Source organism: Antechinus flavipes, chromosome 2, assembly GCF_016432865.1.
Source record: "Antechinus flavipes isolate AdamAnt ecotype Samford, QLD, Australia chromosome 2, AdamAnt_v2, whole genome shotgun sequence".
In the NCBI taxonomy this organism is placed as follows: domain Eukaryota; kingdom Metazoa; phylum Chordata; class Mammalia; order Dasyuromorphia; family Dasyuridae; genus Antechinus; species Antechinus flavipes.
In genome coordinates this window covers 63,358,109-63,383,103 of record NC_067399.1, presented here as the reverse complement: position 1 = coordinate 63,383,103, position 24,995 = coordinate 63,358,109, and positions in this window count along the sequence as shown.

The window sequence follows — 24,995 nt, the reverse complement described above, 5'->3', positions numbered from 1 at the left end:
CATCTTTGACATTTTCTTAACAAGGGTGCTGGAGGTCATTTCCTTCTCCAACTCATTTTACAGATGACGAAACTGAGCCAAACAGAGTTAAGTGATTTGACCACAGCCACACGGCTAGTAAGTGTGCAAAATCAAGTTTTGTTCATCTTCCTAACTCCAGGCCGTTTCCATCCTAGGGTCTATCCCCTGAGCAACCTAGCTGCCTCCTAAACTAAGAAAACATTGTTGTGATTTAGTCAATTAGTCATGTCTTACTTTTCATCAACCCATTTGAGGGTTGTTGTTGGGGTTTGTTTTGTTTTGTTTTGTTTTGTTTTTTTGGCAAAAATACTAGAGTGGTTTACCATTTCCTTCTCTAGGTCATTTTAAAGATGAGGAAACTGAGGCAAACAGTTTTTAGGTCACACAGCTTAGTGAGTGCTCAAGGCCACATTTGAACTCAGTTCCTTCTGCCGTCAGGGCTGGCACTCTGCCCATTGTGCCACCAAGCTTTCCCTAAGAAGGTTTACCTTATTTTTAAAAACCACAAACTCTGAGCAGAAGGGTCCTTACTAAGTAGTATTGCATAATGGATTGAGGACTGCACCTGGAGATCTGTTTTCTAATCCCCTTTCTAATACTTGCTAGGCAAAAAACCATTGATAATTCATTGAATCACTGAGACTCAGTTTCCTCATTTTCAAAGTGAGGACTACAATGTCTTTAATTCCCAATTCCTTGGATTGTTGTGAGGCTCAGAATAAATATCTACATAGCTCTTCACAAACACTAAAATCCTACAAAATAGCAATGTTTAACACACACACACACACACACACACACACACACACACACAATTTTTTATTATAGCTTTTTATTTACAAGATATATGCATGGGTAATTTTTCAGCACTGACAGTTGCAAAACCTTTTGTTCCAACTTTTCCCCTCATTTCTCCCACCCCTTCCCCGAAATGGCAGGTAGAACAATACATGTTAAATGTGTTAAAGTATATGTTAAATACAATATACGTATACATGTCCAAACAGTTATTTTGCTATACAAAAAGAATCAGACTTTGAAAACGTCTCACACACAATTTTAACACAGAATGAATTTGCCCTCAAAGAGGAGGAATGACTTCTCTCCAATGACCTAGATAATCGGCAAAAATGAAGTTGGAACTTAAGTCTCTTGCCCTTCTGTCACTGCCCTTCTTAGTTCTCTATGCTCTCCCATTTAGTCAGGTTTTCATTGGGAAGGACGACCCCAATTTTTCATCTCTAAAATTACTTGTCAGTTTTGCTACAAGTCTCTTAGTGTGCCCTGCACCCAAAGCCCCATCCAAGAACATCAGCATCCTAGATAAAAATGGTAGAGATGAAATGTTTCATAACTGCTCACGAATGCATTTATGTTTTGAGAAAGCATATAGGACCCATGAATGAGAATAGACCATATGGTGTAGAAAAAAAAAAAAAAAAAACAGGACTAAAATTAGGTCCAGGATCTTGCACCCATGGCTCATATAAGCCTGGGAAAATGACTTCTCTTTCTGTATACCTCAGTTTCTCTATCTGTAATCAAACAGAGTCAGACTCCCTTCCAGGTCTGACAGTCTACAAATCTAAAAATAGAAAGAAGAAGAGCAATGAGAAACGGAAAGACCTCACGGCAGGTGTGAATTGCTGTTCTTCTGTGTTACATCTCAGTAAACAGAATAAACGCTCTGCCGAGTGTGGCTGCCTTCCAATCAGGCAGGGTAACGTGCTGGGACTGCTAATGGACCCAGTGTCTCACAGGCTTCCTCTTCCAGGGAAAAACGCTCTTGGGGGTATGATTGGAGATGGTGGGGGGTGAGAGGGAAGGCATCCAGCTCCAGGTCACCTAGCCTTGAGCTTGCTCACTAGGCCAGGCACAAACTCAGAGAGTCATTACAGCCAGAAAGTCCACTTTCTTCTTGTAAGATATTTCATCCCTTTGAGCCCCTCCATAATTCCCGAGGAAATGGAATCTGTCTCCTATTGACTTCCCTCAGAGGTTCATCTTTCATTTTGTAAAGTATTTGAGGTTTACACACACACACACACACACACACACACACACACACACACCTGTGAGATGACAGAGAACACAAGTATTATTGACTCCATTTTTTAGGTGGGAAAAAACTAGATTCCCACCCAAAAAAGAGATTTACTGAAAATGACTGCTCTAATTAAATAGTGAAGTTCAAACTCTAATCCAGGTCTTTTGAGTCTAACTCCAGTATAGAATCATAGTTTCACAAGTAAGTTCAAAGCAAAAGAAAGCAAAGATTTAATCTTCTTCCTTTTGCATAATGATTTAGCTAGTCAACTCAGCCAAGTCAGAAGGAGAGCATATAGCCCACCCTATAATTGAAAAAGAAGCTGCATTCTAATATACCTCATCAGTGAAGACTTCTAATGAAGGGGAACCCACTTCTAGGTAGCGCAGTGGTTAGAGTTTCAAACATGGAGTCAAGAAGATGGGAATTCAAATCCAGCTACAGATACTTATTAGCTGTGTGAATCTGGTCAAGTCACAGAGACAGCTGTCTGCCTCCATTTCCCTGTCTGTAAAATGGGAATGCAGAAGCTAGGTGGTACAGTAAATTGAGCACCAGATCTGAAGTCAGGAAGATTCTTCTCCTTGAGCTTACTAACTTTGTGATCCTAAGCAAGTCGGAATCAAACCCAACACTTCAGATGTAGCCTGACCAGGTGAGAAGATGCTACACTCACTGCTTATTACCACAAGGACCCCCTGAGTCGAGTCATTTTCTCTGGCAATGTCATGACATTGTGACTGTATGTTTAGAGACAGGGCCTTATTTTTAATACTGGCTCAGCTACCATGTTAAGAACCTAGGAAGTGCTCATTAAATCCTTTCCAGAGAGCAAGTATTCCCTAAAAGATATTGCTTTCATTCTGTCCTCTAGAGCTAATTAGATTAGAATCTATCTTCCAAATGGCCAAGCCCCAAAAGAGCTTTTTCTCCCTATAGTACCTCTGCAGGTCTGGGGATGTTTGGTCAGAAGAAAGAAAAATTTAGGGGAGACCTGAATCTCATTTTTAAATAGAAAATGAAAGAATGATAGATATCATCTAGTTCACTTCTGTCATCTTAGAAGTGAGGACCCTTGAATCAATCACTCAGGCAGCAAACATTTATTTGGTATCTATCAGGTGCCAGATGTTATGTTAGTCACTAGGGATATAAAAAGAAACAAAAAATGAAATTATCTTTGCTCTTCACCATTTTGGTTCCTTTTCACTTAAGGTCTTTAAGCAAAGGTTGGATAACTATTAGCATTATGGGAAAGGTCCTGTTTTTAATCTGAATTGAAATAGGTGATCACTGAAGTCCCTTCAAATTGAGAAGGAAGTGGCTTAACCAGAGACATGTGGCTAGTTAAGTATCAAAGCCAGGATTGAAACTAGAGTGACTAAGCAAAATGCATAGTGCACTGGTCAAATTACTAGCTGCATGACCTTGAACAAGTCATTCAACATTATTTACTTCATTTTTCTCATATGTAAAATTGCCAGGAAATCTCCAAATGACTCATGACAAGTCAAACATGACTGAAACAACTGAACAACAACAAAACCTCTTACTCCAGATCTATTCTTTATTGCCATACATTTTGGCCCCTCTGTCTAAAGTACGATTAGACTAAATCTATTCCTCTTGATCCCAGAATCTAGAACTAGATCTTGAAGCTGAGTCTTCTTTTACATGTGGTTTCCATCAGTTAGATTGATGAGCATATTGAGAGCAGAGTTTGCTTTGATTTTTTTTATTTGTACTCACACTTAGCCCATAGCAAGCACTTCATAAATGTTTTTCCTTCATTTTAAGAATTAATCTGATGTGGGGAGTCATGAATAGGATATGGTGGGGTTGGGGGGATTTCGAAATTTCTAATTTGATATTTAATTAAGGGTTTTTAATTTGTTTTTTTCCAATCTTTTTTAGTTGCATGCTTTATGCCTTATTTATTGATCTCCTATTATCTATTTGATATATGTAGCTATTTAGAGATATAAAATTTGCCCTAAGAACTGCTTTGGCTGTATCCATAGATTTTGGTATATTGTCTCAGTATTGTGATTTTCTTGGATGAAATTATAGATTGTTTCTGTGATTTGTTGTTTGACCCACTCATATTTAGAATTAGAATATTTAATTTCAATTGGTTTTTATTCTCTCTTTCCCTGACCATTAATTTAATATAATTTTATTGTATTGTGATCCAAAAAGAAAGCATTTACTTTCTGCCTTTTTGCATTTGATTGTGAAAGTTTTATGCCCTAATACATGTTTAGTTTTTCTGTAGGTACCATGTACTGCTGAGAAAAGGATGTATTCCTTTCTATCCCTATTCAATTTTTTCCTGAGGTCTATCATATCTAGGTTTTCTAGGACCTATTAATTTCCCTAGTTTCTTTCTTGTTTTTTTATGATTAGATTTGTCTGATTCTGAGAGGGGAAGATTGAGGTCCCCCAATAGAATACTTTTGCTGTCTATTTCTTCCTGTAACTGGCTTAAAATCTTCTCTAGAAATTTGCCTGTTCTACCACTGGTGCTTATACATTTGGTATCAATACTATTTCATTATTTATAGTATCCTTTATCAAGATGTACTTTCCCTCCATATCTCCTTTAATAAGATCTATTTTTACTTTTGCTTAAATTCTACCCCTGCTTTTTTACTTCAACTGAAGCATAATAAACTTGTCTTTCATCTCTATGTGTCTCTCTGGGTCAAATGTTTCTTGTAAACAACATATTGTAGAATTCTGTTTTTTAATTCACTTTGCTATTTGCTTCCATTTTATTGGAGAGTTCATCTCCTTCACATTCACAGTCATGATTACCAATTCTGCATTTCCTTCCATCCTATTTTCTCCTCTGTATATGCTTTTGTTCTCTCTTTCCATCCTGTCCTTAGTTGTGTGTGCTTTTTTTACCCACCTCACCCACTACCTTATGGCCTATCACCCTTCCCCCCTTCTCTTTTTAGTGTTTTTTAACACATTCCACCCACTACCTTATCTTCTGTCAACATTTTCTCCTTATCTTTTTTCCTAGTGTTTCTGCTCGTGTTTCTTGTCCTGCCCTTTTCTTTTCCTCTTTCTCCTCCTACTTCTTTATAGAATTAAAATGAATTTCTGTACCCAACTGAATTATTGTTATTCCTTCTTAGAGTCAAAACTGATGAGATCAAGTTTCAGACAATGCTCATCCCTCTCCCTTTTGTCTCTCAATTATAATAGGTCTTTTGAGCCCCTTGGTATGAACTAATTGTCCCATTATACCATCCCTTTCCTTTTTTTTCATATATATATATATATATATATATATATATATATATATATATATATATATATATATATATATTTTCCACCTCTTAATGTCTTTTTCTTTGATGTTATCACATAAGAGTCCATTCAGAACCATACCTTCAATCCATGAGATGCCCCACTTTGTCTGCCCCAGAGTCAGATACAGTTCTTAAGATTTATAGATATATAGTTTTCCCATCTAGGGATATAAACAGTTTAACCCATATATATATGTTTTCCCCCTGTTTACCTTTCTATGGTACTCCTGAGTCCTGTGTTTGTAGATTAAATTTTCTGTTGAGTTCTGTTTTTTTCAATAGAAATTACTGAAAGTCTCTTACTTCATTGGAACTCTATCTTCTTCCCAAAAAGATGATGCTGAGTGTTGCTGGGGGGTTAATTCTTGGTTGTAATCCTAAATTCTTTGCCTTCCAAAATATAGCCTTTCAACCCTTAATTGTAAAAGCTGCAAGATCCTGGGTAATCCTGATGGTTACTCCTTGATATTTGAATTATTTTTGCCTGACAATTTGCAGTATTTTATCTTGGGATTATAGTTTTGCAACAATGTTCCTTGGGGTTTCCCTTCTGGGAATCTCTTTCCAGAGGTGATTGATGGATTCTTTCAATGAGTATTTCCCCCTCTGTTTCTCAAATATTAGGGCATTTTTCCTTAATGATCTTTTGTAGAATGTTATCCAGGCTTTTTTTTTTTTGGTCATGGCCTTCAGGTAGGCCAATAATTTTTAAATTGTCTCTTCTGGATCTATTTTCCAGGTTGACTGTTTAGCCAATGAGATATATCACATTTTCTTCCATTTTTTTTCATTCTTTTTAATTTCTTTAGAATCTTTAGATTCTTGCTCTTTCACAAAGTCATTAGCTTCCATTTGTCCTGTTCTGTTCTAGTTTTTAAGGTGTGATTTTCTTCAGTTAGTTTTTATATCTCTTTTTCCATTTGTTTTATTTGACTTTTAAGGAGTTGTTTTCTTCAGGCAATTTTTTCCTTCCTTTTTCAAACTCTTGATTCTCTCATGTATACCTCTCATTTCTTTTCTCATTTTTTCTTCTACCTCCCTTATTTGCACTTTAAAGTCTTTTAAGAGTATTTCCAAGAAATCTTTTGGGATTTAAGACCAATTTATCTCATCCTTTTGAGATTTCTTCTATAGACATTCTGTCCTCCTCTGAGTTTGTGTTTTCATCTGTCCTGTCATCATAGTACCTTTCTATGGTCAAGGTTCTGTTCTTGCTTATTTTCTTCCTCTTTTATTTTTTAGTATTTTTTTTTACTTTTATGATGGAGCTCTGTTCCTGGGGTAAAGATGATGCTGTCCCAAGCTTCCTATGAAGCTCTGAGCCTTCGTTTTGAGCACAGGAATTCCTTGTATTTGTAGGGGATAGGTTTGCCTGCTCTGTTCAGTAAACAGCCTGGTTTCCCAGAGTTTGCTTTCTTAGCTGGGACTGGAAGCTGCCCCACTGATTTGTTCCTCTATTGAGACAAGACTAAGGGTATAAGTTGCTGCTTGGCTCTGATTAAGACCCTCTCACTGGCTTTCCCAGAGTCTACCTGACCTTGGCTGAATACCCTTTTCACTCCAGTGAGACTAACCTTTCTTGAAGTTTTATCAGTCTATCTTGAGCAGGAGAGTGATTTCATTCCTTCAGATTCTGTTCAGAGGCTTGGTTTAATGTGGTTTTCAAGGGAAACCGGGAGAGTTCAAGCAGCTTCCTGACTTTACTCCACCATCTTAACTCTACCCCCAGAACTCTAATCTCCACTTTTTCACTTATTTTCACTCTCTACCCATCTACTGTCTCATTTTCTACTGCCTACAAATATGTCCATACTTTCCCAATCCTAGAAGAACCCTTACTGATTCTTCTATCCCAACTAACAATCATTCTATAATTCTTCTGCCCTTTGTAGCTAAAAATCAAAAAGATAACAGATCCCCCTACTTTCTTTCCTACTGTTTTCTTCTTAACCTTTTACAATGCAACTTCCAACCTTATCATTCCACTTAAACTGATCTCTCCAAAGTTACTAATGAGCTTTAGTTACCAAATCTAATGACCTTTTCTCAATTCTTATTCTTCTTGATCTCTCTGCCACTTTTGACACTGTTGGTCACTCTCTCTTCCAATGATATTCTTTCCTCTCTACTTTTCCAGGACACCATTCTCTCCTAATTTTTCTCCTACTTACCTGATTGATTCTTTTATCTCTTTTGCTGAATCCTCTACCAGATAATGGGGCAGCTAGGTGATATAGTGGATAAAGTCAATGGCCTGTAGTTAGAAAGAGTCATCTTCCTGAATTCAAATCTAGCCTCAGACACTTACTCACTATGAGACACTGGGCAAGTCACTTATATATGTTTGTCTCAGTTCCTCATCTGCAAAATAAACTAAAGAAAGAAATAGCAAACCATTTCAGTACCTTTGCCAAGAAAAACTCAAATGGGATCATGACTGAAAAATGACTGAATTGTAAGAATCAATGAATATGATGAATACTGAGAAGTTTTGAAAGACTTCTATTAACTGATGCAAAATGGGATAAACAGAACTGAGAAAATAATATAGACTATAAGTTCCATATTGTAAATAAGACCACTGATAAAATAAACAAACCATTAGCAATAATAACAAAACCTAAATGCTACAAAATTATAATGACTAAGCTTGGTCTCAAAGACAAAGTACAAAAAGTCACTACAGCCACTTCATCCCCTCTTCTTTGCAGAGTTAGGTAGAGGTGAAGAAGGGAATTATAGGTGTGGAACTACACATATATTGTTGGGCGTGCCTGATGTATTGATTACTTTTGCTGAACTATATCTTTTTTTCTCTTATATTCTCTGTTATGAAGGATGGTTATCTGATAGAGAAAATGGGTAGGATATACTGTATTGGAAAATGCAGGTATGTCTAAAAAAGACATAAATAACCAGAAAAAAATTTTCAGTGTAAATGACTACAGAAATATACTATTATTATTTTCCTTGTTCTTCTTGTTTTATATCTGATGGAATTCAGACAGAAACAGTCCTAGAACAAGTGAGTTAGACTACTAACATTTTTTTCTCTTTAATGTTTGGCAGACTGTTGCTTGAGTGGGTAAAAATGATTGTGTCGTGTAATTGAGTAAAAGTAGCAGAATGTCAGCTCATCTTCTATAGGCTCACTCAAAGAGAATCTTTGGCATAACTCCAGTAGTAGACAAGAGGCTGGGGATGATAAATACCTCATCTTGCTCCACACAGTTTTGATTTCTTTTTCTAGATCTCTGTTTTTAAAAGCTTTTCATCCCATACAGTATGGAAGTTATAAGAATTCAATATGGAAGCAGCTATTAAAGTGCAGTTCTTCAGTTTTTATGGGCCAGTGTTATATCTATGTGGCTGTGAGCAACAGTTTCATCTGTGATGATGCTCTCATTCCATTACATGCTATTTGTTGAAATCTCAAGGATATTGTGGGAGTCGGATTCATTGTACAAGAGGCAGCATGGCAGAGAATCAGTGTTGAAATAAAAAAGGTCTGACATTGGACAAGTCACAACCTTTCAGCACTGTGGACAGTTTTCAGCAACTGTACAAAGTTGGCAGAAGTTGGCAATCTACAGTAATAGAAAGAGTTTCCTTACCTGGAAGTTCTCCATACCAATCACAGGTTCTGCCTCTCTTTATGGAGTGAGAATTTCTCATTTTTATGAAGAGGAGTAAGTTTCTCATTCTTGGTATGACCATTTGATCATGTCACTCTTCAGCAGGATTATTTTGTAGATATTAATTTTTTATGGTATGTCGCACCTTTTCTACCATTTTATTACAAAATCTGCATTGATCAATAAGTCTCAGATACTTAAGGATGCATATTTCCTAATATGAATGGTATAATCTTTCATCACTACCTTGAAATGCTTTATATCTGTTTAATTTTTTTAAAGAATCTCCCCTAACTCTTTAGTTAATACTAATTAGTACTTCCTTCTAGTAATGTTACTGATTGAGATGATAAAGATATAACTGAAAACATTGCTCTTCGCCATTAAAGTTCTGTCTCATCAGAGCAAACACTATTACCATGTCTAAGATCTTTTTGTCTTCATATCCTTTTTGACCCTATTTTGTAGTTTCCTGTTTGCAAATGCATTTGGCTCAAAATTATCATACAGGTTAGTGGTGAAACACATCTCTCTCTGCTTTATAGAAAAATGTTAAACTCTGCCATATTTGAATTTGAGAAACCCCCAAATTACAAGCTGAACTTCCTTCAAGGACCCTTTATCCAATCATTAGTATCAGAGAGGCTCAATTTTAAATTGTAAATGTAATCTTGCCTGCTTCAAGCTTACTAATCGCTTTCAGTATTTTGAACAAAAAGAGAGAGCCATTTTATTTAAGATGAAAATTAACTCCCCGAGTATCTACAACAAAGCCCTCAGTAAGAAAGCATTCTTTGCAATGTTGAAATAAAAGCAATGAAATGGTGATGTTTCATTTTTCTCTGGACTTAATCAAGCTACCAATCAACAAATATTTATCCAGCATCTCCTTGGAATGCAGACTGGTGCAAAGTGAAGCAGGAGATTCAGAGAAGGTCACAGAGGAGAGGGACTCTTGGAGGTCATATGAACCAGTCTCCTAATTTTTCACAGAAAACTGAGGACCAGAGAAGTCATCCAGTGGTGACCAAGGTCAAGCGTCATCTACTGCCACCTTATATGAAGGGAAAAAATCCTTGCTGCAAGGCACCCAATTCACTTCATATAGCTTTGGCTTGAAAATCTCCATTAAGGGACAACCCACTACCATCAAAAGCTGTTTGTTCCCCTCTTGGATAGTTCTATTTTTTAGGAGTTATGGGTTTTTTTCCCCTATACATCAAGCCAGCATTGATTTTTTTTTTTTTTTGTTAACTTTACCTGTTATTTGTTGCTCTGTCCTCTGAAGGGCCAAGGACAAGTATGGCTCATTTTCTACTCAACCACCCTTTCAAATTTTGAATTCAGCTTAGATTCCCTTCCTCCAAATTTTCTCCATTTCTTCAGTTTCTTCATTATAATTCCTACATAGCATGAACTCAAAGTTCTTCAGCTTTCTAGTTGCTTTTTCCTAGACAAACTCTGACAACTCCTTAATGTCTTTCATTGTGTGCCATCTAGCACATTATCACTGTAGTTTAGATATGATTAGACTAGGGTAGTGTATAGCAGGATTATGACCATTTTAGTTAATCAGTCATTTGTTTAATAAATTTAATATTCATAAATAAATAAACATTTATTAAATGCTCCATATGTGTCAGACACTATGATAAGTACTCGTGTTAGAAATAACACTCTTGACACTGAAAATCAAATACCGAGGAAAAATTATTAAAGAAAAATCTTAAGGAATCATCTTAACGTTTCTGGCCAGAAGAAAGCCCCACTCTTTTTCAGGAAGAGCAGCCGCCAAGTACAAAAGTGGGAGAACCTTTGTTCTTCCCCTCCCTTCAGAAAACGGATTGCTCTGTTTTATCTGGGTTATGATCTTTCTGATAAGCCCACTACATGTTTCATATATATAAGACATGCTTCCCTTCCCTTCTCATACAAACTATGTTCAAAAATGACAGAAAATTCCTCTTCTGGAATATGTTATTTAATATTCAATTAGCCTATTAAGCAGGCAAGTAGTGATTTGGTCAAGTCCTGTCATTGACCCCAACTAATTTGGGCTGGACAGGCTATTATCTTAAATTTGTGGTTTTCTCAAAGCTATAAGACTTTCTGATTGGCTTAATCCACCCATGCTTCCTAGCCCCCCATTACTTGTTTGCTCAAAGCTTCTATTTGATCACTTAATTGTTCTGTGAATACTAACCTTCCTTAACCTCTCACATTCTGACAACCTCTTGGTCAGTGGTAATCTTTATCCCACACTACCTCAAAGCTTTCAACATTGTGGAAACTCAACTTTTCAGCATTTCTCACACTAAGGATACAAAAAGAAGCAAAAGATAATCCCTACCCTCAAGGCGCTTACAACCTGCCACTTCTAATTTAGATTGATTGCCTTAGCAAGTTTGGCTTCCATATCACACATATGAAGCTACTAAAACCTGCAGACACTTTTCAAATGAATTGGTGTCTTGTCTTGCCTTTCCCATTTTGTGAAGTTCATTATCTGACTCCAACTCTTCTCCAGTGTCTCCTGAATAAGAACTCCACCTACAGTAAAGTTACAAATTATAAATATAATGGGATAAACCACTATGAGCCTATACAACGTGTTTGGTTAGATGCAATTCTCACATAATTTTTAGCGCGAGTAGACATTTTGTAATTGGTTTTAATCTGCTAACCATGTGGTTGAAAACCATTTTGAATTGGCTGGGGGACATTAAGTAGTCAAAATTAGCTCTGAATGGAGCTGAGTTGAAGTCAGAAAGACTTGAATTCAAATTCAGTCTCAAATGTTTAATTAAGGTTGCAATGCCAGAGAAATTGAGGCAAGATAGAGATTAGAGAGTTTGTAATATTTTATTTGAAAGGGAGAGATTTACTGGGACCAAATGAATTCATGATTTGGTCTCAGGGCTGAATGAGATTATCATCTCCAAGAATCCAGCATGCAGCAGGGAATGTAAGGTTCCCATGAAATATATATACACGTGTCTCCACGTGGAAGCAGGGGCAGAATCAGAGCACAGAGAGCAGGAAGGGACTATCAATCCAGTTCTGACAGGGTGGGAGGAGGCACCAGACATTCTGATAAATTGGGATCAAGAAGAACACTGGCAGAATGGGAGGAGGCATTTGACATTCTGATAAGTAGGGAAGGTCTGGGGTCATGATGTCTAGGATAGAAGGTCTTTCTCCTTATCTGGATCATGATGATTAGGAGGAGGGGTGGTGTTTCAGGGTTGAGAACAACAATTAGGAACTGAGGCAGAACAATTCAGGAAAACTGAGGCAGGACAATTTAGGGAAACAGAGACAGAGAAAGGGAGCTATGATACAACAAGGCTGTGAATAGCAAGTCATTTAACCTCCATCTGCCTCATCATTTGTAAATTGGGGTAATAACAATACCTATTCTCATAGAATTGTTGTGAAGATTAAATGAGATAATATTTGCAAAATACTATACATAGTACCTGTATAGTAAAGGCTAATTTCCATCTTTTCTTGTTTTTTGTTTGGTTTGGTTTGTTTGTTTGTTTTTGCTTTGTTTTGCTTTTGTTTGTTTGTTTTTTTGGAGGTTTTTGTTGTGGTTGTTTTTGCCCATTTAGCTGCAGTTGAGTCCAAAGTCAGAGAATAATGAACACTTCCCAGTAGGGAGTTAGACATTCAGATTTAATCTCCCAGCCTGGGCTACCATCACCTGGCCTGTGAGCATGTGGTCCTGAGACAGCTTCAGTCTCTGTGGAGTCTATTCTTTCATATTTTAGGTGAAAGAGTACTGGAGGCAATGACCTTTTAAGTTTCCAAAAGCCAGCATGTTGAGCCATCAGAGGTCCAGGAGACAACTCTGTGCCAGATTTTATAACCATCCGATCCAGCCTGGGGCCAGAATATGGAACTTTGTGATACCTAACCACATTAAGTACTCATTCCCGCAATGGCAGAGAGGAAGACTCAGCTGCGAACTGTACTATATTTGGCAGAGAGCTTGGTAGAAAGGACATTGTGTAGAAACTGTTTTAACTCTGATCCCACTCTCCCCAGGGACCAAGAGTAGCCCCAAATATATAGCCCCAAATATCAAGGGATAATATGTATAGTTTCTGCTCTTTCTATATCTTCTCAACAAACATCTTTTTGTAAAAAGCTAATGGGTGTTAATTAGTTAAATAATTATGGTGGTTAACATTGAGAAAAATATACTAAAATGGGAGCTCAAGTTAATTGCATTAGAGAAAACCACCTTCAACCCTCAGGGATATTCCTAGAATTTTGATAAGGGAGATGTAGCCAATCTTTCTCTGAGAGAATAAGTCAAAAGTATGGTTATATTCCAATCTATCCAATCTACCCTCTAGAGTTTGTATATTTTTTGTACATTTATATATTTTTGCAAATCAGGTGGTGACACATGACCACAATCTATATAATATGAAATAACCAGCAAGTTTGTTGGAAGAGGCTATGGATCCTTGTCCTGACAAAGGGAAATAATCTCTAATAATCATACCATCTCCCTAGGGCCCTGTGTGGCATAAAACTGATCTGGGAAGAATCTCAGTTCTGCCTTTAGTGAAGCTGGTAGTACTGGACTTAAACTGTACTGGCTCTGATTTCATTTTTCACTAACAACCCTATGAGAAGACTCAAACAAGTACTACATTTTACAAAGAAGGAAACTAAGACTTTGAAAGTTTAAATGAACTGGCCAAGGAAAGAACAGAGCAAGGAGATCTTTGGAGTCCAATTCCACGTGTCTATAGGATACTTTTTTAAATTAAGGATTACCATTTGAGTCTTTAAAAATGAAGTAATTGCCCAATCTTCCATAGCCCCTTAATGGCAGGATGAAAACTAGAACCAAAGATCTTATTCCTATATATTTTCACTGACTTCCTGCTACACAACTCTGTATTATTGTCCATGTTAAGGATTTGTCTGCCAAATATCAAGGGGATTCCATCCCTAGAGTAAAAGCCGCCGCTAAGCCACAACTGGTACTAAAGGAAGCCCTGTTCCCAAGCTCCATAGACAGCATGAAGAGGGGAAAAGGAATCCTACCTAGGACTGTCTGTTTCCCCAAAGATTTAATTCAACTTCTTTTACATGAACTGTGTGATCTTTGGAAAGTGGCTTCTCCCCTCTGAACCAATTCATTTCCTTCATTTGTGAAATGGGGGGATTGAGCTATTGATTTCTAAAGTTCCAAGTTTAACTTTCTAAATTTCCCAAATTATCAGATAAATCTTCTATTCACATGTATCTGTGTTGGCTGGTACTCATAGCCTTGCAGCAGTCCATTAGAAAAAATTAACCCCAGTCTTAGAATTATAGAATCAGGGAGACATTGACTTTCAGAATTGAATAGGACTTTAGAGAACATCTAATCTAACTCCTTCTTGAAACAGAAATCCTCCTTGTAATCACTGACAAGTATTTATTAAGCCTCCATTTTAATAACTTCAATGACAGGGACCTCACTACATTATGAGACAGGTTATTTTACTATGGATCAACTCTCATTGTCAAGGAAATATGAGTATTTGTTTGTTTTTTCCTATATGATGCCTCATTCTACCCCCCTGGGGCTAAGAAGAACAAGTTTAATTGCAAGCCTGAGAAATAACAGGAAGGGAAAGATTGCCACAAATTCTGGGATTCTGGGAATTAAATCAGTCACATATTTCTTAGCCTTGCACTAGAATGAAAGGAAAATAGAATGTTTGTTTTAAAGGCCAAAATGATCATGTCTTCTAATCCATTATTCCTAGGGTGCTATTCATAACTATGTAACAGGAGCAATCTCATGCTCTATTAGTAATCAGAGAGAGACACGAAGTAGGTCAGTCACACACAGTTACTTTCTCATGGGGGAAAAAAAAGACAGGAGTGTCCTACATTGTAGAATGGAAGCATCTTAGAATATCGGGACTGGAAAGAAGGCATGAGATCACCTGGGCCCATAATTGGCCATAACTGCATCTGAGACAAAGTAAATCAGAGAGCAGATGAAGCATAGGATGCATTAGCTCAGAGGGCACTGCTGTCACTGCATAGCCCTTAGACATTGTGGTTCTTTCAAGTTCCCCCCACCCCATAGAAATCAGTGCCTGAAGCAAGGTCTATTTGTCCAGTGCTCATTATGGACACAGAGCACTTGGAGGTAAAAAGACTCATCTTCCAGAATTCAAATCTAACCTCAAGCATTTACTAACTGTGTCTAACTTCTGGTTGCCTCAGTTTCCTTATCTGTAAAATGATCTGGAGAAGGAAATAACAAACAATTCTAACATCTTGGCCAACAGGGACACAAAGACTCAGGCACAACTGAAATAATTAAACAGCAGTAAGTTATGACTCTGTCTAGTCCAATCCTTTCATTTGAAAAAACAGAAGACTGGAGCTACAGAAGGAAGGATGGGGTCTAAAACAAGAGTTGCAGGAGAGAAAAATGACTTTCATAGAGCCACACATCCTATAAAAATCAGGATCCCGAAATCAAATTTTCTGACTCCCAATATTCTTTCCACAATGCCTGGATGCCAATGCTGATATAAAAGTCAAATAACAATAAAAACTTTAGAAAAGAGCTCACAAAAATAATACAATCAATATCACCAGGCTAAGTATAATATGTATAAAAAAGGTATATTTACAGGCCAAAATAGGGAGATACGAAGATAAACTGGAGGTTGAACAAAGGATTAATGGAACATCTGGGACCACCCTGCACCTTGAAGAATAAGAAGGATTCAGATAGGCAGAGAAGAAGAAGGAAAAGTGAGCCAGCAATAACAAGGTACAGAAGAACAAAGTCTATTTCCAAAGCACTGAGGAGACTAGTATGGTTCAGTAGAAGAGTGATAAGAATTAAGGTTGGAAAAGTCAAATATAGTCCAATTCAAAAAGACCTGGAATTGCCATTCTAAGGAATTTGTTTGGACTTTTATCTTTACAATGGCAAGGAACCAAAGGCTAAAGAGAACTCTTGGAAACACAGAATTACGGTGTGTTGGAGCAAGAAGAGACCTTAGAGATAATCTCACTATCTCCATTCACCAGATGAAAAAAGAGAACCACAGAAAGGAGTAATTTGAGCTAAGTCCCATGGCAAATAGGTGGCAAAGATAGCACTCAATCCCAGACACGTAGGTTACTTACTACAGTAACTATGCAGAGTACATAGACTACTAGACTTGCAATTAAGAAGATGAGGGTTCAAGTCCCTCTATAGACACCTATCTATATGACTCTGGGAAAATCACTTAACCTCCCTAGGTCTCATTTTCTTCTTCTCTAAAATGGAAGCATTGGATTTAATGGTCTCTAAGGTTCCTTCCAAACCTTTGGAAGAATACTGAAGCAAAAAGAAGCACTGGGCCCTAAATCAGAAAACATGTATTCAAATATTGACTCAGTCACTTGCTATCTTTGTGACCAACACAAATCAACAGTCTCTCTCTCTCCACATAAAGTTGCTTATTTTTTCAAATGGGCATGAGAACAGAGTAGATGACTACTTTGCAAGGATTCAATGACGGAATGAGTTTAAAGGCTAGAGTTATATAGAAATTGTTTGATTTATTTTTATGATCATTATTATCTGTCTCCATACCATATTATAGGATATATAAAGAAAATTAATTATTTTTATGCTTAGGGACATTGTTTAGAGGATGAAATTTAGAATGAAGAAGACCTGAGTTCAAATTCTGTATCAATTACTTGCTGGTTGTCTGGCTCCTGGGCAAGACACTACTTAACTTCTGTCTGCTTAGTTTTTTCTTCCCTAAAGGAATAATAATAGCTAGCATTTATAGAACATGTCAAGGTTTGCAGAACACTTTGGAAATCTTTTCCATCCATTCCATTCAATTATTGTTGTTCAGGTGTTTCAATCCTATTTGACTCTTCATTACTCCATTTAGGGTTTTCTTAGCAAAACTACTGATGGGATTTGCTATTTCTTTCTCTAATATCTTAGTTTCAGTGACTCTTTGTGACTCCCTTTGAAGTTTTTATTGGCAAAAAAAAAAACTATTGAAGGTTTATTGCTGGAGGGGTTTGCCATTCCTTCTCCATCTTATATTACAGATGAGGAAACTGAGACAAAGAAGATTAAGTGACTTGCTCAGGATCACACAATTAATAAGTGCCTGAAGCCAGATTTGAACTCAGGTTCTCTTGACTCTAGTGCCATTACTCTCCTATGCTACCTAGCTCCTCTGTAATGTTTCTGCCCTTTCAACAGACATTCATTATTTATTAAGCACTTATCATGTGTCAAGTACTAATGTTAAGTTCTGGTAACACAAATGAGAGAAAAATATATAATCCCTACCCTCAATGAGCTTATGATCTAAAAGGTAAAATAACAGACAAAAAGAAATTGGAAAGGGTTGAAAGGAAAGATACCCAGAGAGTCCTTGGCATGGAGACATACATATATATGAGTTTGAAATGAGGCAGAACTACAGATGCAAAGTGGAGTGTGCTGGCAGTCCAGTATCTGTCCTTTGTAGAGGAAGACTTTTGGAGAGTTCAGTCATTCACTTTCTGGTTTTCTAATAATAAGAATGAGTTTAAGTTAGAGTGGTATCCAAGGCTTGAGTCAGTAGAATGGTGATGAAATTAGAAATAATTAGTTTATTCTGGGAGGGAATCTCATTTAATATCATGACAACCCTGGGATTTAGGTTCTATTACTGCATATCTCAGTTTCCTCATCTTTAAAATGGGGGTAATAATAGCATCTACCTCTGAGAGTTGCCCTGAAGATCAAATAAAAATAAAAGGGAAAATACTTCACAAATCTTAAATTGCTATATAAATGCTAGCATTTATTGGAACTTTAAAGTTGGAAGAAACCTTAGGACGTTAAAGGTTAGAACATAAAATGTTAAAGCTGGAAAGAGTCAAATAATATAAGATGTCATGTCAGAGATGGGGAAAAAATAAAATCTTCTACTTCAACTTCTTCATTTCATAGCTGAGGATATTTGACCAAGTTCATGCAACTGGTGAGGGAAGGACCTGAGATTCACACCTAGGTCCTCTATTTAAAACATCCAAGGTCTTTTCCATGGGCCGTGCAAAATCCTGAAGGAGTTAACTGATAGAATAAAGAAATAGGCATGTTTCCATGGTACGTGCTAAGATTGTATTAATGAAGACAAGCCAAGGCATTCATTACAGTTTTTTGCCATCCACTTCCAATGAGGATAATGACAGCTAAGGCCTCTTTCAAGAATGATAGTCATTCATAAACACATGACTTACATTATAGAACAATGAATCTCTAGTGTCCTGCTAATTAAAAAACCAGGTTCACATCAGTTCCTCAAGGGCTCATCTTAGAATTTTTAGGATTATAGTGCATTGATTAATTTCTACAAGTTTTTAATCCCAGAGTGTTTAATGAAGTCTAGGAACTTGGGGACAGATGTCTAATTGGGGTTTATATTGTTTCAAATGACTTGCAGATTTCATGGGGAAGTCTATTAGAGCAGGTTGAAGCTTCTTGCAGTTTTATCCAATTGCATTCTAAACATTGGCAGGAAAGAAGTCCCTAATTCAGTTTGGCCGGGAAACTTAACTATCGTATTTGCATTTTTTCTGACTAAATATTTATTTAAAGAAATACAGTTCCAAGATAATAATTGTAAAGTTGGAAAGGAACTCATAAGCCATCTAATCCAACCTTGTGGGTTTAATAGATAAGTAAACTGAGTCCCAGACAGGTGTTCTTCACCCCCTTCCAAAAATTCTACAAATAAAATGGTAGAGAAACAATGGCTGCCATATTTTTAAAGATTGCAAAGTGTTTCTTCATAGCAACTTTGAAAGATAAAGGTAGATATAGATGGAATAATCCAAAAGCTTTTTTTTCCCTTATTTGACCCAAGATTTCTAAGACTGCTGGACTATCTCTGCTATAGGCTCTCTGATACAAGCTTTTCCTTTCCTTTTCTGGATTAAAAAAAAAACAAAACATAGAATCATCCTTCAATCCCTTTGTTCCTTCATCCTGCTAATCCAACCAATAGCCAAGTCTTGTTGATTCTCCTTCTTTCCACAACATATTTTGCTTCAGTCTCCTTATCTCCACTCAGATAACCACCATCCTAATTAAGATCCATCACTTATTTATTGGTTTTTGCATGTATTCTTGAGTTTGACTCTCACAAAGACAAATAGAGAATATTTGAGGAAGGTCAGGGAACTTTCTCTTTTGTATATTTCAGAGTATCTATGGCTTCTTTATTATGTCTAGAATTAAAAAAGAGAAAAGTCCCCACTAACCTTGCTCTGAGCTACTTAATTTTAGATCTAGGAAAGATTACAGAAGACAAGATACTGAAATATACAACATTAAATGGTAATACTGAAAGGACCTTATAAAATGTCAGAGATGGAAAAAAGGAAATTTGTAGTGCCTTTTCCTTTTACAAAGGCCATGATGCCCTGAAAAGTAAACTTCTTTGCTCAAGGTTGCATAAATCAATTAATTAATCAAGAAGTATTTTTAACCACCTTGTGCCAGGCACTATGCCTGTGGTAGAAATATGGAAATAATCACCACTTGAAAGAAACATCCATTCCATTGGGGGAGATAACCAGCAAATGTGTACTTTTATAGAAAATAAATATAAAGTGAATTTTAAAAATATACAGGATGGTCAGGAAAAAATTCATACCTTGAAGAATTAATCTGAAGGAGAGTTTGAAAACTCAAAAAGTAACTCTCAGGCAAGCATTCTTCCACTATTACCTAAGTCTTCTTACTTATCACAATTCCCTTTCTAATCTTTTCTCTAGGAAGGTTCAATATTTCCCAGACATATTTTTCCCCAATGAGTTTCATCATCCCAATTTCACTGGGCTGCTGTCTACATGGAGGGAAGATCAAGGTTTTTCAAAGGTGGAAGACTGAGAGACATGGAGGCCAGAATGGCTTTGTCTATCCAGTCTCATTTTCTGAATGAGAACCAGCACTGTGTGACCTAGGCAAATTACTTAACCCTGTTTGCCTCAGTTTCCTCATCTGTAAAACGAGCCAGAGAAGAAAATGGCAAATCACTCCAGTATCTTTGCCAAGAAAACTCCAAATGGGATCACGTACAGTCAGACATGACTGAAATGATTGAACAACAGCTATGCTTAGAAAAACTACTGTGTAATGAAGTGGAGCAGGGTCCAGGGAAGAGCTGAAGAAAGCATTTATCTAAATAAGCCCCCAAATCCTGCTAATGAGAAAAACAAATTAGAAGCAGTCAAAATTCTTTCAATTGTCTACAAGTTCCCTAAAGTATTGCTTCACTACACAGTGAATTTTACCTGAATCAGTAATTCCTTGGATTGCAAATGAGATTCAAGGCCTCTTGATTCTTGGATGAAATATCAATAAGCCATCCACAACCTCGTTTAGAAGAAGTAAGTCTGAATTAATAAAAGAGTAATCAAGATAATATTTGTATAGTGTTATAACTTGGATTCAAGTCTGGGGTTTATGATCTACCAACCATGCAACAACCAACTTCTCACAATCTCACCAAACCTTAGTTTTCTAAACTATAAAATGGGGATAATAATAATTTTATTAACTATATCACAGGATTGTTGCAAAAAGAGTACTCTGTAACCTTTAAGTGCTATAAAAATGTGACCCATTATTATTATCATTACCAGGTTCTTGCCCTTAGGAAATTCTTGCTGTATGAACTTGCTGTAAGAACTGATAGCTGAACTTCTTTACTTCCCTCATTCAATAACCACCACTTATTAAACAGCTACTATTTGCACTGCACTATACTTACTGCTGGGGAAAAGGAGAAAGGAGAGATGAATATGGGGATGGATGAGACATGATTATGGCTGTCAAAATTTTTACAATTTAACAAAGAACAAAAGTGACATGCATATTTAATAAAAATATATGTGTAAACCTGATCAAAGCAAAATGAATTGATAAGTAAAAGAGCTTGGGAATCAGATGAAGAAGTGATTTGCCTAGAAGAGTCAGGAGAAAAAAAACTGAAGGAAAATGGGTATGGTTTCACTGGGTGATATAGGGAAAGATTTTCAAAAGTCTAGAATATTGTGAATCATCTCAAAAAAGAAGAGTGGTTTTGTATATATCATAAGGATGGGGGGAGAATCTGGTTTGTCTGGAGCAAAAGGTAATGAGAAAGAATGACATGAGAGAAGCTGAGAAAATTTGAAGCCAAAGCATGCACAAGCTTGAATTTTGGGTGAACCAGCTTGCAGGCAAGGAGGCTTAAGTGAAATCTTGTGAAAAGCAAGATATCATAGGAGCTCTGTGGGTTTTGTGGAAGGAAATGTGATCTCAGAATCAGAATCAGAGACATGAAAGACCAGATCTGAAGCTGATCTAGTGGGTAGCCCTGGGAAATCATTAAAAGTCTCTGAATCTCAGGTTACCTATCTGCAGAATTGAGATACCTTATAAGTTTTTTATAAATCTTATTTTGGAATTATGGGATCATAGAATGAGAGCCATAAAAATCCTTAGGGGCCATCTAATCCTCTACCCTCAGTTTACATATGAGAAAATTAGCTCCCAGAGAGTTTAGATGATTTTCCCAAAGTCACACAGTTGTTAAGTGTCAGATGGGATAGGAGGATGATACAGGAGCCATTTCTGAATCGGGTAATTATGTTCTGTCAGACAACTGACTTAGAGCAAAGATCAAAAGTAATATGAAACTAGAAGGATAAAATTGAGAAAAGGTAGGATGTTTAATTAAAACAACTCCCATCTAATTTATTTAAACAGATTATCAATGACAAAAATGGGAATTAGATCCCTAAAGCAGAGTAAAAATGTGAGTTATTATTGCTTTAGTTATTGTTATTTTCAGATTTAGGCTTTTGGAAGATTACTGTGACAGCATGAGCAAAATGGATAGGAGAATCAAGTGAACAATTCTATTATAATAGCCCAGCCCCTGGATGATAAGGACCTGGATTGAAGTGGTGGCCATAAAAATAAAAAGAAGGGAACAGATGCACCATGGAAGAAGGAGATAAGACTCAAAAAAATTTAAGTAAAATGAAGAAGGAAGAAGGAAAGATGACTCTGAATTCATAGGATCATAGATTGAATGTCAAGAGGTACCTTTGAGGCTATCCCTCCTCATTTGACAGATGAAGAAACTGAGATATAGAGAGAATAAGTCACTGGCCTAAAGTCATTGTTGTTCAGTCATTTTCAATCATGTGCAATTCTTCATGGCCCCATTTGGAGTTTTCTTGGCAAAGATACTGAGTAGTTTGCCATTTCCTTCTTCAGCCTTAGGATACACCTTGCCTAAAGTAATGTTAAATGTGGGATTTGAATTTAGATATCACATTTGGGACTGAAGTAACTAAGAGGATGAAGTTGACTGACAGAAAATGAGAATTCGAGAGGTGGAAAACATTTATTATGGGGTGAGATGATAAAGGAAAAGGCTGAGGTGTGATACCATTATAATAAATAGAAAAGCACATCTATCCTTTCCATGGCATATATACACACATGTATCTATATATACATACATGTATATGTATATATAAACATATTTATGGGTATACTATATACATATATATGATTTTATTTTATTTTGAAGCTTCCCCAAAGTCCAGAAATCTGTGTACTTTTAAAAAATTTGCATAACAAGCCAGATATCGCTAGTTGCAACAGCAATTAAAAACAGAGCTTATAATAAAACCTTGTCATTTGGCTAGATGTGTTATATTTAAGCTCACCAAGAAATTGAGCCCATAATTAGTACTCTCGTCAAACCCACTACTTCCCTGACACATCCAGAATCTGGCTCTTAAGCATACCCATAATCATATTCTGCCATGTCAAGTGGAAACATGACAGTCCAATCAGTTTTTGGGGGAAAAAAAATTAGAAAAACCAGGATAATTGTGGAAAGTCTGAAACCTGGAACATCTCTTCCTCTAGCTTCCTGCCCAGAGATTTTCCTCCCTGTTTTAACATCTGTCTTTAGTCTGGTTACTACAAATAGGTGCTTCTTTAATTCTCTTTAATTATAAGGCTTAGCACAGTCCCTGGCACAAAGTAAGTCCTTAAGTATTTATTGACTGATTATAGTTCACTGGGAAGAGCAATGGATTAAGCAACATAGATGAACTGGGTTCTATTCCCAGTTTTAGCACTCATTTTTCTGGATGACATTAGGTAATTGACATTTCTATGGATCCCAATTTCTCTTTATATAAAAAAAAATTATACAGGTTGTTGATCTCTCAGGAACCTTTAAGCTTTAGCAATTCTATGTTCTAACATTCTTTGTTCCAAATTCCCTTCGCTCTCTGGTAGCCTAAATTCTGTGGCAAAATCTGTGTCATTAGAAAAAGAGATTTAGTATTCTCCCAGGAAATTCTCCAGGCTTGCACTTGCTGATATGTATGATAAATTTCCATCTCCGAAAAATCTCACTGGCCATAAGATCATAGATTTAAACTCAAAAGAGATCTTAGAAGCACAGTCCATCTGCCTCAGTTTCTAGAGGATCCGGAGGTTCAGGGAAGTTAATTGACTTGCCCAGGACCAAACAGCTAATTAGTATCTGAAGTAGAATATGAATTCAGATCTTATATGATTCCAAGCTCAGGCTTCTATTCATTGCAATATTTACCTAACTAGGCCCATTAACAAAAGAGAGAACTTTATAATAACAAGGACAAGTAATGAAGCAGATTCGTGTTTCCTTTCTCTCACTGTGCTTAAGCAGAAACAAAACGGCTGTCAGACATATTATAGAGGGGTTCCTGAATTGACCACCATGCTCCTTTAAACCTTCTAAGTTCTATAATTCAAATATTTCATGATTTTGAGATGTTTGTGGTTCTAAAATTCTAAAACAGAAAACAGAACAGACCTGTTGGTGAAAAAGATTTTATAGCAAACTATTTTCTCCATCAGAGTAGAGTTGATACCCTTCAGCTTTAACATCATTTCCCATTCTGAATGTTGTTGTTTAGATACTTCAGTCATGTCTGACTCTTGATGGTCCCATTTGGGGTTTTCTTGGCAAAGATAACAAAGTGATTTGCCATTTCCTTCTCCAGATCATTTTACAGATGAGGGAACTATGCAAACAAAGTGAAGTGACTTGTCCACAGTCACGCAGCTAGTGAGTTTTGAAACCAGATTTAAACTCAGATCTTCCTGACTTCAGATCCAATGCTCTACTCATTGTACTACCTAGCTGCCATTCCATTGTGCAAAAAAAGAAATAGAAATATCTAAAAATAATTATGGAAAAGAAGATAAGAACCAGACAGAATATAGAGAGAGAGAGGATATCCAGGCTAGAGATGGAAACAAATTTTGAAGGTGATAAAGGATTGATTTTTGAGATAACAGCATCTACCTTTCTGGTTGTGAAGATCAAATGAAATAATACTTACAAAGCCAGGACACATAGTAGGTACTATATAAAAATGCTTATTCCCTTTCCCCTCTAAAGATAATGGAGAAAAGGAAATAGCCAGATTGAGGGGAAATTGTAGATGTCATCATCACCCCCACCCCCATCAGTCCCCTAAAAAAAAACAAGAAGAAAACATCAATAACCCACCAATTCATATGCTTATCTTCTCCTCTCTGTAAAATCTTTAGGGAAATAATTGATATACTTATGAAGGATATTTTTGATGAAAATAGGAGACTGAAACAAGCAGACTTTCATAAATGATATTCTGTAAAAAACACGATTAACTGAAGGATGCAAAGGATGCAAGATGTCTCAATGTTTATTGTTCTTTGAATTTTTTTAAGAAAGCATTTGATTCCACAGAATAAAAAGCAACTTTATAGGCTCTTCTCCAACAATATTTCTCTCATACATATGCTCAGATCTTAAAAGATTCCTTGTTAAACTCAATATCTGAGATAATGTGATTTGATCTATTCTCTCTATTACT